This window comes from Spermophilus citellus (genome assembly GCF_964194105.1).
Source record: "Spermophilus citellus genome assembly, chromosome: 3".
NCBI lineage: Eukaryota > Metazoa > Chordata > Mammalia > Rodentia > Sciuridae > Spermophilus > Spermophilus citellus.
Window position 1 is genome coordinate 146,302,418 of NC_138184.1, and position 19,013 is coordinate 146,321,430.

Here is a 19,013-nt window from a genome sequence, read left to right on the forward strand (position 1 = left end):
CAGGTAGAAAAGTAGAAGAGACTAGAATAACCTTGACATTATTATTGCAGAACATTATCATTGCATTCCTCAAGACTTTCTTGAACAATTGGATCCCCTTATAGCTAGATCACTTTGCAACCCTGAGATAGGACCGCATTTGTAAGCACACCTTTCCAGAGGCTGCTGTGCTCCTGGGAGATAGCATTTATAACAATAATCACCATGGATTGGTGGCATTTATTTGGGAATACATGTACTGTTTAGTACTTTTAGCCATAGATACTGAAAATTAGAAGAGACAAAGGGAAAAACATCCAATTTCAAATATGGCTGGGAAAACTATCCTTTATTTTAAAAACACTATCTCTTGGATAAATTTAATCATATTTTGGATATATGTGGAGCAAACATACATATATATATCCATATATATATATATCCATATATATATAGTCTGAGGACACCATAGGTTACATAATTTTGTTCAGTCATTTTCTCTTTCCAATGCATAAATTTAAGCAGGGAATTAAAGATTGGTAGTTTTATTTTGTTATTTTTTTTTTTTTTTTTTACCATTGTGAAAGGTGTCATTCATTTTTCTGCAACCTGGAAAAACAGACCACTAACAGAATGAAGCAAAGTTGGTAGAGACCATGGTCAGAAACAGCTGATTACTTGGAGGCTGGAGGAAATGGAAGTGTGGTTGCTATTAAACTAGTAACACTGCATGGCCACTCAGGGAAATGGTAGGGATAGAAAGTTCTTTCCGTATCTGGCTACAAAATGCTCTAAGCTAGTTTTCAGAGATGGCTACTGGACCAGCAGCAGCAGCAGGAATGTAAATTCTCAGGCCCACCCAGACCTACTGAGTCAGGAACCTAGGGGTGGGTCCTCCAGTCTGTCCTGTAACCAGCCTCTGGTGGTTTTGTGGAGGGCCAAAGGGTCTCTGCAGTTGGAAGCATAGCTTTGCTGTTCTTGTATTTGGCTTCTTTCTGTCCCTTCATAGCATCAGCCTTTTGTTCTCTAGGTGCCATTATAGTGTTGATAGACACATTTTAAATGACAACTAGTCCCTAAACACAAGCTCAGGTGAAGTCAGATCCTGTGTTCAATGCTAGAGGAAATCCAGATGGCTGACTTTGTGTTCATCTTCACTGGGCACAATCCCTCATGATTTTCAAGGATGACTTTGACCATAATTGGTTTTCACCTTATTGTGATCACTTTGAATCCCAGACAGATCCTGCTGCACTATCCTGCCTGAGTTCAGGCCACTCCCACTATTCTGGCTTCTAATTGGGAAAACCCATGCCCAGCACACACCCAACCCTATCCCACTCTGCTTACTTTGCCATTTAATCAAGATTCACCTACTCCCCTATTCTGATAAAACTCCAGTGGCATGATCTACAACACAGGATTTTTTGAAGAGTTCAAGTGTTTTTTCCTCACTTTTCAGAGCTTTAAAACACAGTGTTCCCCCAACAGTCTTCTCTTGTACTTGGGATAAGTATCCTGCATCATCCTTTGGCATTATTGAAAGGCTTCTTGTTTGACTATCAGAGGTCTCAGGAGAGAGACTGATGTAGGAGGCTTATTTAAATCCAAAGATAACAGAGAAAAAGCCCTTTCCTGTAGAAATAAATGTTCATACTATTGCCCAGGGAAGATGCATGAGAACCCTGTTATTTTGCTAAGGTAGAAGGCAGGATTTGCACTCAACACTGTTTCTTATGTGGGAGCCAACCCACCCTCCATGATTCCTTGATAGGTGGAAGTGCAGTTTGCTTTGCTAGGTTTAACCACACACCATGGATAGAAATGAAAGATTAAAAACCAATGAAGAGGGGAGTGAGAGAAATCCAGCCCCTAGAGTGTGGAACATTGCAGCCTGTCTGGCCCCTGATGTCACACACAGATATTACACTTTGCAATTGCCATTGAATGTTAGAGGTTTCATGGATGATCACTCTGCAGTGATCACAGAGGGCACCTGCACAAAGGTCCCCTGGCTGGCTCCTTCTTGACATCCACTACTCAGCAAAAAACCACTAGCAGGAAAAGATTTACGATTTGGTGTGCAAAAGATAAATGGTTTCAGTTTCTGGATGCTTTAAGAACAAATTTTTGTACATCATATGGTTAAAATTGATTTCTCTATTGACTTTTATATGGGACGGGGCCAAACTAATGATGTTAGGTAATCAATATGAAAGGGCTGTGCATGAAGAATTAAAAACCACAATAATGGATTGCTGTGGCAAAAGGCTCCTCCTAGCAAGAAAAAAATGGAGGTCTGATCACATTCAAAGAAGGGTGGACCAAGAGCCATCTCCCTTGGCTCTGACACTCTGGGCAGACTCAATTATAGATTTGTCTGAGAAGTCAGCCCTGGGACAGTTAGATGTCTTTGCATGAAGATTCTGAGTTCTCTGGGCTGGTGTTGCCTGCCTGTGTGACTTGCCTTTTACTTCCAAGAAATAGCTCCCCAGGTGCTGCTGTTTGTTATAATTAGCTTTGACTATCAGCTTTTCCTGTTTAAGCCTGTGTGAAGGACCAGGCCTCCTTGTAACCCACTGAGAGGAACTGAGCATTGCTGACCACACTCTTTCCCTGACTCCTACCATATGTTTGGGCCACTAGCCTCCCTGTGTAACTGCTGAACATCCCAGGGCATCTGGATCCACAAGATCTACCCCCCACCCCACTCCTCACTTCCCAGAAAACATGTGCAGAATAATACAAGGGCATTAAATTAGGCCTCATTACCTAGCCAGTTGGGCCGTCCAGCTCTCCCGCACATAATAATGAGGTCTGATTTATTGTGATCATTATTCAGGCATTACAGGTCACTAAATAACATGCTCTGCCCACACATGTCTTCTGAGCTAATAAATATCCTGAGAGGAAACATTCTTGAGGGCGTGAGTCTCAGGTTTGGATCGGTAACTCCAGGCTCATTAATTGTGTGAAGCACTTTGCCTATTGCTCACATCATCTTGGGAATAGAGATGAGAAAAAGTCTAATGAGCAGCCTTGAGGGGGAAGTGAGTGAGGACTGGGGAGACACTGCTGGATTCTTTGATCTATGAGACACAGGCCAAGGTGGGCCCACTAGTGGAGCCGAGAGAGCTGAGGTTGACCCCAGGCTAGTAAACCATGATGCCAATTCCATAGTGCCTTATGCATAGTCTTTTGGGAGCTGGACTTGGGGTTTCTCTCCTATTGTGTACTCTCAGAATATCACAGGGAAGTTTTCTATCACTTCCTGTCTCTCTCTTTCTCTTACCTCTGGGCCTTAACAAATGCTCTTCCTCTCTGTCTAGAATTCCATCTCCTTTTTTAAAATGTGTTATTGCTTTTGGAGACTCAACTTAGATGTCATCTCTACCCAAAAGCCTTTCTTGGTCTTGTAGGACCAAGTATTCCCTAATGTATCACCCAGTACCATTTGTATTGACTTGTCTCTATTGTCTACTAGACCTCAAGGGCTCAATCCGAATCTCATCATTTGCTATATTCCTAATGCCTACAGCAGCACCTGGGACATTTTCTTGATGAATAAGGCATAAATGCTTTGGTAAAAGGGAAGAAGTATACTGAAACCAATGCCTTAAATGTGGTAGTGCTAGTAGTAGAGGGTTGTTTTTAAACCTGGCAATCTCTCCTCAGGGAGAAGAGGCTCTTAGCCACCTTGGACATCACTTTCCTGAACTGCTCATTATTCAGACATATATCACTTTGGAAACTTCTCCAAGGAAAGAAATATGATTTGGTTGATCTTGTATACCTGAGGACCTGGCGTGGCTCTTGGCATCTGGCAGGTATCTGTAACTGCTGAATTTGGTTATGGGCACTAATAGCTGGGCTTCCCACTAAACAGAGGCAGGGGACACTGCCCCCAAATGTGAGGGGAAACTGGTTTGTGGCTCCTTTTTGGTACCTCCTCCAGGCAGAGAAAATGCAGATTTGTTAACTCTGTCTATGGGCCCAGGTGCAGCAGGTTGACACTGTTGTTCCTGGCCACAGGATTTTCTTGTGTAATCTCAAATCACAGAGTACTGAGGTTTCAGTTTGGGACATAATACAATTACAAGAAAATGATCCCATCAGTGGATTATTACAATGTCCACATTTAATTTTTTGGAATTGCAATATATATGTTTAAAGGCTAATTTGCCTTAAGGAAGACACTGGGGATTGGAAAACAGGATTAAAAATAATCATTTGTTTCTAACTCATAATGCCAAGTATGTAACTAGTAAATACTAAGTAAATCTGACCAATATAGCTACATTATTTATGGGAATAATTTAGGATTATTTGCTTTATAGAAAATTTGCTGGAATGCTTTAAAAATTACTGAAATTAAATGAAATCAGGCCCTGAATTATCCATGAGTGAAACTTCATATAATCAATACTTCAGCCATTCTGGGATGACATTGCATCTCAAGACTATTTTCTAACTTAATAAGATTAGAAATAATAAACTGATATTATTTCTTTGTGAATTGGGGCTTCTGACCTCATAATTTAATGCCTTCATTATTGCACAAGGAGAACAGCGAGAGATCCACTGAGACCCACATACTCACAACTACATTCTGTCCAAGCGATAGCCTGATTCCTTTCATTTTCTTTGGATGGTGGGTTATGTGCAATTGAGGAATATTCTTAACTTATTTTTTGAAAACACTCTGAGCATTATTTTCAGGAGAGTAGCATATCTATTTTTTAAATGGAGAGCTTTTATTGATTCAATAACAGAGGCCAGGGGAAGATGACTTCTTCCTGAATTGTGTTGTGTTCCAGATATTTTCAGGCTGGCCATGACGTGAGCTCTGTCAGAGGGCCATGAGAGAGTTTGTTTTTGTCCAGCCCAGTCTCCATGAGACTTGTGGTTCATGCTACTTTTTAACTGCTATCTGGGAGAAAACGAAGGAAAGGATGTTAATATCAGAAAGTGCTGTGGGGCCAGAGGTGGGGCTGAATTCCTGTCCTATTTTCTCATGAGTTCTGTTCCTGCCTCTTCTGAGTTGGGGAGTCTCTTGAATCTGCCCAGATTGAAGCACTTTCTCATGAACCTTTCCCATTGCCTGAGCAGCTCAAAGGGAACTTCCTGCCCTTCTTAAAATATGTTGGGCCCACATCTCTGCTCAGGCCCCTTGGTGAGGCCTCTTCCCAGAGAGCCACCTGTGGTGAGAAACTGATGGATGACTTGATTCCCAAGGCCATGAACCAGACTGCAGATTGGAAAATGCAGCAGCATGCATGGGAATGTCCTGGGGAGAAGGAGCAGTGCTAAAAGGAGGCTGGATCTGTTCTATTTAGGGAGCTCTGTTTAAAAACATTGAACACTAAGGACAGGAGGCCATAATGAGGTCTTAAATTGGCCAGGATAGTAGGAAACTGAAATCTCTCTGGGTGACTGGAAATCACTTGTCCCCTGGGTCTGTTGACTGTGGGTGACCCATAGAAATGGTTCTGTCAGTGGGAGGCTCTGTTGAAGGTTCCATGGTAGACGTGACTTGGGCCCACTTAGTTTTGGATGATACCACATAGCGCCACCATGGCAGCCCAAGGTATTCCAGCTACTATCATAAGTATTTTTCATTCATCATATTGCTTCTCCTTAAATAAATCACAATTGTTAGAAGTGGGCATCAGTATTCCACACTTAGACACTTGAGGCTTCCTTACCTTTAGTCACCCAGCTGGAAGGGGTAGGCCTAGGATTTAAATCTCGAAGGTCATGTGCTTGTAACTATGAACTCTGTAACACAGCCATGCCAGAAAGATGCCAGAAAGGATGGTGAATGTACAACACTTTTAGGTTATTCTAGCTCCTTCTCACATAATTGGCCCCAGTTTTGTAGAAGGTGGCTCTGTATCTAAGAAGTTTCATAAATAGGGAGTTAGTTATTACTCAAAAATAGCACTTGCTTCTGGTTACTTCACTGAGTCTCTAAACATCCTTGGAAATGCCAGCATTGAGTAAACTTTCATGGTGATCCCAAAGTACTCCCATCAGATCTGAGTTGGCATGCCCCCCGTCCCCGGGTTACTTATTTATTTTAATGATGCCACATGGCTATGAGAACAGTAGAGGAACTCTTCCTTTAATTAATTAATTAATTAATTAATCCTTTTGCAATTTAATTAATCCTTTTGCAACAGGCATTATCTTGGAGATTCGAATAGTAATGGTGACTGAGACTGACATTTATGGAGTGCTTATTATGACACAGACACTCTTCGAAATCCTTTATGTGCAATCTTAGTTTGTTGCACTCTTACAGCAACTCTGTCAGTAAAGGTTATTGTACAACTTATTTCTGCTCATCTCCTATTGGCTGGAATGAGTCCAGGGAGGCTCAAACCAAGTCGTTGGGGCCCAGATAAAATGCTGGGCATTATGTTATTAAAATAAATAGAAGGAGTAAAACTCGAAGGACAGTGAACACCTCTGCTCACTCTTTGAGCAAATGAACTTGTTCTTGGAGTGGCCCCCAAATGGGCCTTTCTTGTCTTCTCCTCTACTTAAGGGTTCTTAATTTCACGGAGTTGCTCTAAATAGATAAAAGACAGAAAAGGGTGAGAGGGGAAGATGAACAAAATTAAGAGTTTCTTCTGGAAACCTTCTTTCTTTGTGCAGAACCAGTGCTTCTTGTTCATGAAGTTCACACTTTGCCTGATTTTAGAAGTTATAAAGGCTGTTCATTGGTTCACTTGATCAGTATTTATTGAAAGCCCATGAAGTTCCAGGCCCTGGGTCTAAAAAGATGCACCAGATAGACAAGGTTTTTGCTATTAGAGAATTTATGTACTATTTGGGGGTGACAGTGGTAAATAAATAAGTGAACAGGCAATTTTGCAAATATATATATGTAGTATGTGTGTTGGGTGGATACACACACACACACACACACACACACACATCTCCATCCAAAACTCAGTTGCTTATAACATCAAGCATTTATTTTTCTTGCTTGGCAGCTGCATAATTTGAGTATCCAGTACAAAATGAAAATGTGGGTCCCCCTGTTAAGAAAATTAAGAATTTCAAACAATAACAGGAGAACATTAAGCTAAGCTAAGCTCTCAGCTCCTTGCACAACTGCATAGGTTAAGTTCTTATAAAGTTGGCAACATTTGCAGGTGCAGAGGTTGGCGGAACTTTGCTCCAGGCTTTGTGTTGGCTTCATATCTGCTCTGCATGTTTCCACATTTTCCATGTCATAGGGCATGTTGTCTTGGGGGCAGAGACATAACAGGGAGAGGGTTTTGTGTGTAGAAGCTTCTCGAACCACATTAAATAGGCCTGCACACATGGCTGGGGGAGTCAGCAAGGCAGCACTCCTGGTGTACCGTGTGGTTGGAGGCTGCTCTTGTGACCTCCCCTTTCCTGCACTCATAAAGCTGAAAGTTAACACTAAAGAGATGCTTCCTTTACAATCCAGTGAATCTAGTTATTATTTCCTCCTTTTCTCTTGAGCAACCAATGAAATGCCTATTTGAGAGTATTTCTTCTCTAAGGGTGATTACACAGAGAATTGAGCCATGTTCTTGGGTATCTCCCATTGGCTGAGCAGCCATGGTTCTAATTCCATCCCTCTGATCTTTAGTCTGGTGATTACACAGCAGTCAATGGTGCCCTATGATCATAATAGTTAGACTCCCAGTGTACAGTCTTGGCACCACTGATATTTTGGGAACACAATTCTTTGTTGAGGGCTACTGGAAGCTGTCCTGTGTACTGTATGTTTAGTGACATCCTTCTTTCCTCTATTTACCAGCAACCAACACCCAGTTGTGACAACCAAAAGCAACTCCAGACATTTTAAATGTAGTCCCCTGGAGGGCGGGTGTCTGAGAACAATTGTATCCTCCCTTATCTTGTTTCAGTTACAATAATAACATTAATAAATATAACTAAACACATTACAATTTTCCAAGTATTCTAAAAATTTTAATTTTGAATTATCTAAGTTATCTAATAAATAATAGGAAAATAATAAAAAGATTAATAATAAGAAAATAAATAATAAGAGGAAAAATAATGCTATGTAGAAGTTCCATTTGCTTTTCATTGTACAGAGGAGTAAACCAAGGCATTCAGCTATACCACACTACTGCTGAGGACCCTGGGTAGTTTTCTTGCTGCTAAGTGCTAGGTGAGCTTCAATCCCACCATCTAGAAAACTTAAAGAAGTTGACCAATAATTACCTCCATATTCCATAAGAAAGTTGACATTGGCTTCTTGAACATTTATTGCATTTTATAAACACTGTATGCCAGGTGCTGATTCAAGCACTTTTTGGATGAGAACTCTTGATTCTTGTAACATATGTCCCATTCTTACCTCCTCATAGGGATGAGGAAATAGAAGCATAAAGAAGTTGAGTAACTCATTGGAGGTCACACAACTAATAAGCTGCAGAGCCAGAGTGCATGGGGTTCTGGCTCCAGAGTCTGGCTTCTGCCCAGTATGTTAGGCCTAGTCCCTGGTGACCGCCAAGGCCCATGGTGCTGCTGGGCTTGGGGGAACCAGCAGGCGTGGGCAAGCCAGGAAGGGAGGTGCTGGACGGGTCTTTGGGACGCAATCATGAAGCAGAACATGTACAATTGTGTTAGAGTTCACCAAAAGGGATTTGAATTTCTTCCCAGCTGGCCCCTGTGGCTCTAAATGACCCCAGAGAATTGAGCCATGTTTGTGGGGATCTCCCATCAGCTGAGCAGCCATGGTTCTAATTCCATCCCTCTGATCTTTAGCCTGGATAAAGGCGAGGCTGCCCCTCCTTATAGCTTTACAAGGCAGTTTTTTTGTGAAGAGGAAGGCAGTGTTTTCTCTGTTGCTACCTCTATGGGGAGGACAAAGACTGAAAAACTCCACTGGACTCCATTCCCAGAACCCATGCAGCATCTAAATCTGCTGTAGGTATAAAGATCAATCAGGAAGTGGGAAGGTGGAGACACAGGTTCTGGCTTGGGCAGATCGGACAGATAGATAGACATGGCAGGCAGTAGGCCATCACAGGCCAATGACCACAGGACTTAACTAACATCAGGAGAAGCAAAACATTCACAGCTCAGTCTCCAAAGGGGCAGGACAGGGTGATGACAGGAGACTGGCAATGACTATATCAAAACAGACCCAAAGAGCCCTCTTCCCAGCTTGGGGTGACCTGGGAAGGGGCACTTCAACATTGAGCTGACCTTTGGTCCAAAACTAAGCCAAACTTTCAGCAGGCTGAAAAGAAGACATTTTTAGATTGTCATGGCAGTTCTTTCCAGATTCCCACACCCTGCCCCATTCTGTGAGGGTTCACTGTCTTAGGATAAAACTCAGAGGTGGTATCTGCCAACCTGCTAGAGTGGGCCCCACAGGAAGTCAAGAAGAGTCAACAATCCAGGAGGTCACTTCTCTCTGGAGAGTCTCACTGTGGTTTCCAGACTGGAAAAGGTCAGAGAAGATCTGGGTAGATAGTAAGGCATGACAGGCGGGCTCACTGCAGCCTGGGGTCAGGGAAAGGTTACATACACAATGCTAAGCCTGGTTTTCCAGGAGCCCGAGAAATTTGCTATTTATTTTTCTAAATCATTCACCCAACAAATATGTATCTTGAAAGGCTCAGTGTAAGAAAGTGAGCTGGGGGCAGGGTGGAAGGAAGGTAGGAGATAAGGAATACGAGAATGACAGAGCTCCCTCAAAGGGGTCTAATGGTCTAAATACTAACCCCTATGTGAGTTCTTCTCTGCTCTTAGTTATACACAGGCAGCTAGAAGCCAGTGGAAAGCAACTTCTCCAAAAACAGAATTATTCACTCCAATAATTGCTCCCCTGAATGGTTGCCCCAACTCTGTGGAGTTTCCAATGGGCATCTCCTAGAGTCCAGGAAGGAAGATGAGGGAACAGAGGCAGCATGTCTCTTAGAAGCCTGGCCATTTCTCTCTAATGCTTTGCTGCCTGACTTATACTTCTCACGTGTAGATGATCTCATTGGATCCTTATGACAAAATCATCCCTATGGAGATGGGGTGACAATAAAGCCCCCCCCCCCTTCGTCTGCGGGAATCCTTACAACATGTGGGGCTCTGAGCCCAGGATTCCATCAACAGTTGCTTGTTAAATTCTCATGGCAACCCTAAGATGGAGGTAATGTTTTCAATAGAATTCTAAGGAGAATGAGGCTCAAAGAGTGATCTGCTCAAGGCTGCATAATAGCTTTAGTGCCAAGCACAGGATTTGAACCTAGGTATGGCTGATTCAGAGGTACTGAAGTCAGTCCACAAGATGTCTGATTTGCTAAAGATACACAGCCAGCTGAAGAAGGGCCCTGAGTCTGGCCTCCTGATCCAGGATCCTCCCCTCTGCCCATACTTGGCCTGGCTGAGTCCCTCTAAGTGGGTGGTTTCCAACTTTTCTTCTCCCCAGTCTGTACTTCTACATGTCCCACCTCCCATTAACCCCTACCCCCTTACAGCTTCCTTTCTGCATGCATTAATGAGCTCTCTAAGCCTCCATAGTGGGCCTGGGGTGCCAGACACTGGGGCCATTAGGGCCGCAGTGAGAGTTTGAGGGGGCAGGGCACATAGGCTTCTCCTGCTTGTTTTGGGAAGGTACCAATTCTGGACCACCCAAACTGCTCCTTAGCCAGAGCTCACTTGGGAACTCTGACATGGAATTGGCAGCTTTCCTGGTCCTCCTGATAACTCCCCTGGGCTAAATGCTCAAGTACCATAAGCTTCTCAAAGCACCAAGAGCAGCCTCCTGCTGGGACTCACAACACAGCCCTTGGCTGTAGATGTCCAGGTTCCCCCATTCAGAGAGGAGACAGCTGCCCAACCTTGTTTCAGCAGCCCTGACTTGAAACAGCAGGGTCCGTTTCTTCCCTCCTGGTCCATTATGCTGAAGTCTCAGCCTATAGAGATTTTCACCAGGACTGCCCACCTCCCCAGCAAAGTCAGGGCTTCTTAGTCTGGGCAATATTGACATTGGGGGCTAGAATATTCCTTGTTGGGAGGGGGGATGCTCATTCTGTGCACTGCAGGATGTTTAGCAGTATCCCTAGAGGCTAGCACCATCCACTGGGCTAATTGTGGCAACCAAAATGTCTTCGGATGTCTTAAATGAAGCTGGGGGGAAGGGGCAAGAAAAATTACTATTTTAGGCTCTTAATAAATTTGAAAGTCTTTTTTTTAATATTTATTTTTTTAGGTGTAGATAGACACAACGCAATGCCTTTATTTTATTTTTTTTATGTGGTGCTGAGGACCGAACCTCGGTCCATCCTGTGCTAGGTGAGCGCTCCCGCTGAGCCACAATCCCAGCCCTTGAAAGTCTTTTTTTAATGGAAAATTTCAAGCATTAATAAAAGTAGAAAGAAAGGGTTATGTTCCATATATATCTACCACTCCTCTTCAATAATTTTTAATATTTTGACAATCTTGTTTCATCTACCTAAAATATCACTTATTTCATCTACTTATTTCTTCTACTATATCTACCACCTACTATTTTTCTGTGGGAATTTAAAGCAAACCTTAGGCACCATGTCATTCCACTTATAAATATGTTTAAGAATTTATCTCTCAAAGATAATTACTTAAGAAAACATTGTCCCTCCAGGCATGGTGGCACACACCCGTAATTCCACCTACTTGGGAGACTGAGGCAGCCTCAGCAACTTAGTTTTTATTTTGAGGCAGGATCTCACTAAGAAAAAAGAGCTGGGGATGTAGCATATGGTATTGCGTCTCTGGATTTAATCCCCAGTACCACAAAAACCAAGAACAAAACATTATCACAATGCTATCACATCTAACAAGAATTCCTTAATATGAGTTAATACCTAACTCCTGTTCAGATTTCAATGATTATTCCACATCATGAACTTTTTTTTTTTTTACATGGATTTGTTCATATCAGGATCAAATAAGGCCAGGAAATACATTTACATTTCTTTTAATCTATTTTTTCATGCCATTTATCTGTATAAATAATTAATAAATCTTTTTACTTACTGAAAGTGAATGGTTTTGAATCACATTTTTGAAGCAAATGGTGAAGGTTTCTACAAGTTGGAATGAAATTTTCTATCCTGAATGTTGTAATTAACATGTTCCCACAACCTAAAAAACATTTATTTAGAAATAAATACCTTCATTTTATTTTTAAGTACGTTTGCAATGCTTAGAAGTTAAAGTCAACATGCTAGATTTAGAAAAAATAATGCTAGGTATAAAGTATAGCTTGAGAAAGAAACATCGTCTTCCAGTGTTGATTCCTCTAACTGGCTTTCCAATCTGGTCGAGTATACATGGAAAGGCAGCTCCTGTTGACATCATTTGCTCCTCTGTTGATCAAGAAGTTTAGATATTTAAAACATTTGCTTGGCTAGTAGTCCCTTTAATCAGAAGTGTACTCATGTTTAAGCATACTTCCAGACTTTAGATAATATCTTTCTTTTTGTGTTTACAAAATTATTTCTACAGCCAAATAAGAGTACAATTTATTTTCTCTGCAAAAGTAACCTCAGGGTGATAGGAAAAATTATGTATCTATCATGTTACATTGTTGTTTGCTTGTAGAAGCTGCAATTTGTTTTCCTCTCTTGAAATGTTTGCTTTCCCTATGACATAGGGAATATTTGGAGATATATTATGCATGCATTTGCTCTGTGCATATATTTTTGCCCTTGGGTAGAAATCTAGTGTCCATGAAAGAATGTGGCATTTGATTGAAAGCCAGAGAGTCTGCTAGTTTTCCAGCAGTTACAGTTCACAATTCTGCTTGAAGCAAATGCCTCCAACTGTGGACAATGTACCTTCCTTGAGAACCTGAGACAAGTTGCTGGTTAATGTCTCTGAAACAGCCTGTTAAGACTGTTACTACAAATTAGAGTCTGGATCATTCTGAAACCCAAATAGACTTCTTTCATCTTCCAGATGGCCGTCTGATTGGGAGCTGGGCAGGATCACATTTCAGGTTGTGACTTAATGATTCAGGACAATATTTATGGTTATTACTTGACAGAGGGCAGTGAGGAAAATTAAGGCACAGCCTCATGCTTCATTTATGACAAAAAACAAATTCATGGCAGGGCTGTAGATTAGAGATGGCATCTCAAGCTCCAGGCAAAGTCCAGGCGCAGTTCTGAGATGACCCACTTGACCAGAGACAGCTAGGTTGGCAAGTCCGGATTTCCAAACCTCCGTGATTATATTACTATTGGAAACAAACAATCATCTAATAGGAAATCTAAGGAAAGGCACAGCTATGAGTGAGAGATTTCAGAGGAGACAAATAATGCAATTATATTCTTTGCTGGTATGATGACTACATACAGCTGAAATATTATGTTTTGGGGCACATTTTTTACTTTATTATTATAGTTGGTAATATCAACAGGAGAAAAAATAATTACGCCTGCCAGTTGCGGGCATTTTGTTTATGTAGTGTGTAATTTCTGCATTAACTTTTCCTTCTAAAACATGCTCTATATGATATAATATTTATCTCTTGCATTACCCAGAATTTTAGGAATTGTGTAATTGGGTGCTATGGGGAAGAGAGAAGCAAGATAGGGGAGACGAGACATAGAAAAGGATAAATAAAACTTGAGTCAGTTAATGAAAGTGTAGATTGTCTAGTAGTAAGCCAGCAGAAAGTTTATCTTGCTCCATTAATTCTCTCCTCACCCTATGAAATGAGAATGCACATATTGTTCTGGGGAAAAAAAAAAGAGAAAACTAAACCATATGCCATTAATACATTTGACCAACTGTGACATTTTTTAAATAAGGTTTTAACTCGTTTTATTACACCAACTGTGTAATTTCAAAACGACTCCGTCATCTATTATATCTATTATAAACAAGTACTTTGTTTAACCAAGCCAATAATAACCTTCACAGACTGAGAAGGTTGGGATTTGAGAGAACCAAATCCTCTGATTATTTAGATAAGGGAAAAGAGATTCTTTGGCTAGAAATAGAGAAAAAAAAAAGAACATTATTTTCCTAAAAGAACTTTAAATGTATCATGCTATTTCCCAAGGTTTGATCTTCTTTTTCGTTGTGTGGAGGAGTGGCCCAGTGCCTGAATCCCACCCCTGTGGGAGCACTGTCTTGGTCCCAGGACACACAGTCTGTCCCTGGGCTCTCAGCTTCCTCAGGGATGTAAAGCAGAGCTGCCTGCTGAAGGGGGAGTTTGATTTTGTTTTCCTCAGTGGGTGGTGTTCAATGTGAATGAGGCTGACAGCAAAAGCCCCTTGCTCATCTCTTAACGTAGCAAACTAGGGTCAATTTGGGTGGCTGCTTTGGGAATTTTGGTCAATTTGGTGGCTGCTCTGGGGGCCACACCTGTACCTGGCTTAGGTGAATGAGTATGGGTTTTCAAGTGGACAAAGCTGAGCTAAAATCCTGGCTCTATCCTCTATGTGATCAGAGGAAATTAACCCTCTCTGCCTCCAGCTTCATCTGGAAGATGGGAACAATAATCCCAGCTCACAGCATTATGATAAGGACATAAACTGCATGCTGGAGACGTGGAAAAACACTCCATCACTGAAATATTTGCCCTGATCTTTGCAAAGGCAAGACCATCCTGTGGGGGACATTGCACCATCTGTGCCTCAGACCACACAGTTTCAGTAGGAGTCATTAACCCAAGGCTATAGGACCAGGGTTCCCAAGTTGCCCTTGGCTTTGTGTTATGACCACTTCCTAGTGGCTCTGTTCTCTACATCTGAATCAACCATGCCCTTGCAATGTCATCACATTCAGTCTTGCAACAGACAGTCCTTGGGTGGTTGTTCCTCTTGCTGGAGTCGTTATATTGTCAAGCTGAAATTTACCTAATTTATTTTCTAGGCCAGGGCTTCCACTTGCCTGGGGAGGTCCTGGAAGTCCAGGAGGTTATGTAACATACTAAGGACACTTAAGCTAGCTTGTGGCAGATGGCGGTGGCAGATCCTGATGGACAAGCCACTAGACTTTTTATCATCAGAGTCTCATACTGTTATGGAACTTTTGTGTGTATACGTGGGAACCCTACCCATGCCTCCACCACACACACACACACACACACACACACACACACACACCCTTAGATGAAGAGTTCCATGCAGGCCTATTGGTTTTCAGGTTGTCTGGCATTTTAAAGAGGTAATTGACAAATATTTGCTGAACTGAGTCAGTTGAGGGAAGGAGCGATTTCTGGACATGTCAGCAAACAAACGTATCAAGTAGCCTCCGCTTCAGTTTTACAGACATATTGATCTGAAAAGCAATACAGATAAAATTTTCATGTAGGAAGAGGAGCCCCATAGCTACTGGCTTCTTTCCCAGGGGGCTCAGTTATCCTTGTGAAGGTAGGAGTTGAAATATCTGAATCACAGCACACTGGGAAAAGTTCCTTGCAGCAGAAAGGACAGGGGATCATTTGGGGCTTTTTGTACACCTTCTGTTAAATGGGATCTATTTAAGACAGACTAACTCTGTCTGTAACCAGCATCTCCTAACCTGTCTTTTAACTCTGTCTTCAAACAGCATCTTCTAACCTGGTTGGTTTTCAAAAATGCTGGTGGGTGACAAAGGAAATGGAAAGTATTGCAGAAATTCTGGGAGAGAGGTGGATGCAGGCAAAGCGGACGCCAGTTGGCCAATTAGGGGAGAAGTGAAACAGATGACGCCTGACACTGGCTGGAGAAGGCAGAGGTTTTCAAATACATATTGGATTCCGTTTTCTCCAAAGGTCAGCTTTAATCAAGTTCCCAATGTAAATATTACCAATATAAACCAAGTAATGGAGGTTAAATGGCTGCTCTCAAGGTCAGTGACTCTTGGTCAAGCTGGAAGATTTCACATGAAATGGACCAGTTGGAATGTACCTGGAGGGCCTCAGTGCCCGGCCATGAAACTTGAGCCTGCCTGCCTCCCCTAGCTGTCGATGGAGTACAGACAGAGGCCTGTCTCTGCTTTCCAGCTCCTTGGTTGGAAACCAGATGCATTGAGGCCCTGGGGCTTTTATAAACACACAGAGCTCAGTTTCTCTGTGGCTGAGGGTGGAGGGGGCCATGTGAATGTCAGATGCTCCCGATCAATACTTCCTGATTCTTCACATCACTATGGAGGGTCACCTGGCAGCCCTGGGTGAAGACCCCTTTCCTCCTTGGCTCTAGAGGCTGAGGTCAATGATGACTCCTCAGGTCATCTTTTATCAGATGTGCTATAAGATCTTGCTGTAGAAATACAGTTACTATATTAAACCAGAGGCAAGCCTGGCCTGGAGTGGATGTGATCCTGATTGATATTTTTATTATATTCTCCCCTCTTATTGCCCTTTTGCTCTTATGTAGCCAGATGGAGTCCCCTATCTATAGCATCCTTTGTCTTTGTCTTCTGTTGTGTCCCCAAATCATTGTCCTTGACCTACTATCTGCAAACTTAATCTGCAGGCTTAATGCACAGCCTGAATTTCTTGGCTACCTTATCTTTGTGTTTTATTTAAAAATTGTATATTATACATATATGACATATATGAGTGTAGACATATACTGTATGTGCATTATATATGTAACAAATATATAGGTAGATGGACACAGCGTATACTTTTTTCACTGTGCTATGTGAAAAATGAAATCATTGCTAAAGTTTCTTTTGTTCTTCCAATATGCCCACACTATGCTAAGTGGCTTATATATGGATGTGAAAAGATCCCCCCCATTTTTTAACCCATAAGATAAATCTTGTGCGCATGACATTCCATCTTCATAGTACTCCTATCAGGTAGATACTCAAATTATTCCTAATTTGCAGATGAAGAAACTGAGGCAGAGAGGTCAAGTAACTTGCTCAAGGTCACATGACGGTGGAGACAGATTGAACTCAAAAATCTACCTGACATCAGTCTGTGCTCTTAATCATGACTCGTATCACCTCCTCAAATAGCATCATGAAGCTGCATCTCCTCTGCATGTGTGGCTTTGAATTCTCACTCATTTCTAACCAGGTGCTGAGTAAATAGTTTGCTATTTCATGTCATAGACCTTTCTTCCAAAAATAGACTTTCATTCAGAGATGTGGAAAGATCCTTTCATATTTTAAAACTTAGAGGTAAATCTATATGCATAACCAACATATGGAGAAGAAGAGGGATGCTGGGCTAACCTCCAAGGGTGTCCACCCAGAGTCCCTGAGGAGGCTCAGGAGTTTCATGCTCCCTGGCTGGGTGCCTCCCTGGTCACTGAACTCTGCACCTGGAGGAAAGCAGGTGATCTATCTGGCAGCATTGGGCTTTGCTGCCTCCTCTACCTCCACACAAAACCGCCTGAGGAGCAAAAGCTGCTTCCTGGGAAATGTGCCGCCTGTCATCTTTATGGGCACTCTAGACCATAAAACCCAGAGAGATATGACAGGAATAACCATGTTATCTCTCCTTCAAGGCAAAAAAGAGAGGAGGGCAGAACAATGAGATTGATGTGCAACAGCACGAGTCTAAATAAATGATCTACATAAATTTGCATTTGCATGGGAACATTGTTATAAAATGTGGTCTTCATTAAAGAGAGAAGCAGGCCTGTACCTAAGGAGAGCCTGACACATGTGACTTCGGATCATCTGGCTCCCTTGGCTTTTTAAAGTCTAGACTGAACATGGAATATTTGCCTGGTCTAACTAATGCTAGGAAGTCACCTGAAATGAGGACTTCTGAGATCTATTCATGACAATTCTGTATCTTATATACTTAAAGGGGATTAAAAATATACATATTCATGTGAGCAATGCCCAGGTGCCTTGGACACAAAGTGGAATGTTTTTGGAAAATTGTTTGAAAAGGCATCTTGGTTAGGAACTCAGGAAACTTACTGATTCTATAAGAAAACTGAAAAGGAATAATTAAAGTGATCTAAGAATTTCCCTTTATAGAAGGGAGGTAGCAGTTACTGTTTTATTCTCTCAATGCATGAGCGAATTAAAAAAAAATGGCTTCAAACAATAGCATGAAGGATTTAGGTTAGAAAAATGACAAGCTGCCTTTCTGGAAGATTGTTTTGTACAAATGGCCATCTGTTCTGGTGTAAAGTGAAGTCAACAAAGGAGAGTAGGATGACTTGGGACCCTTTCAGAAGGTGAGGTGAGGAGAATAGTTCCCAGCCTTGCTAAAGATATTCAGAAACAGAACCATGCTGTGGAATTGCCGGGAGCTATTATAAAAAGACTGGAATTCCAGACCTTGGTTTGAAGTTATTAGCTGTGTGACCTTTGGGAAGTTACTTCCCTGTGTTGGACTTCATTTTCTTCCTTTGTAAAACTGGAGCATTGAACCAGACAGTATCTAAAGTTATCCAACGTTTCTGGAATAACTATTGACAGTACATATTTTCATTCTCAAAGTGCCTTGGTTTGGACCACGAATTATATGGCCACCCTACCTGTGGCAGTTAATATGACAGTTTTCACTTGCAATCAGCTTACATTGTTTCCCACAATACTGTTATTAACCAGAAAAGAAATATAAGTATTCAGTTCAACAACTAACTTCCTTTCTTCCAAATAATAGTCATAAAAAGCTCATTCCTTGAGTTGACTGCATGCCTGGCTTTCTTGTCCAGATTTTTCCAAGCATTAGCTAATGTAATTTTCATTTTATTTCTAGAAGTCAGATACCACTTATTTCTCTTTTATATTTGGGAGCATTGAGCCTCAGGAAGTTAAGGTAACTTGACTAAGCCAGTATTGGAACTAGGTGTCTTTGGCCCCTGGGAACAAGCATTTCGGATTTCTGCCATGCTGCTGGTAGTAGAACTAATTTTTCAAATAGCCTAGTAACCCTGCCCACCAAGTGCTTTGACTGGTTCTAGCAGCCAATCTTCTTGGCTGAGAAAGCAAAGCCTTCGTGAGTTCCAAACTTTTCCATATGACATTGGGACTTACAGATGAAAATCTTTTAAAATCACTATGATTTCATATGAGCAGCATTTTTCACTTTCCAAAATAAGTCATTGTAAAAAAGACTTTGGAGC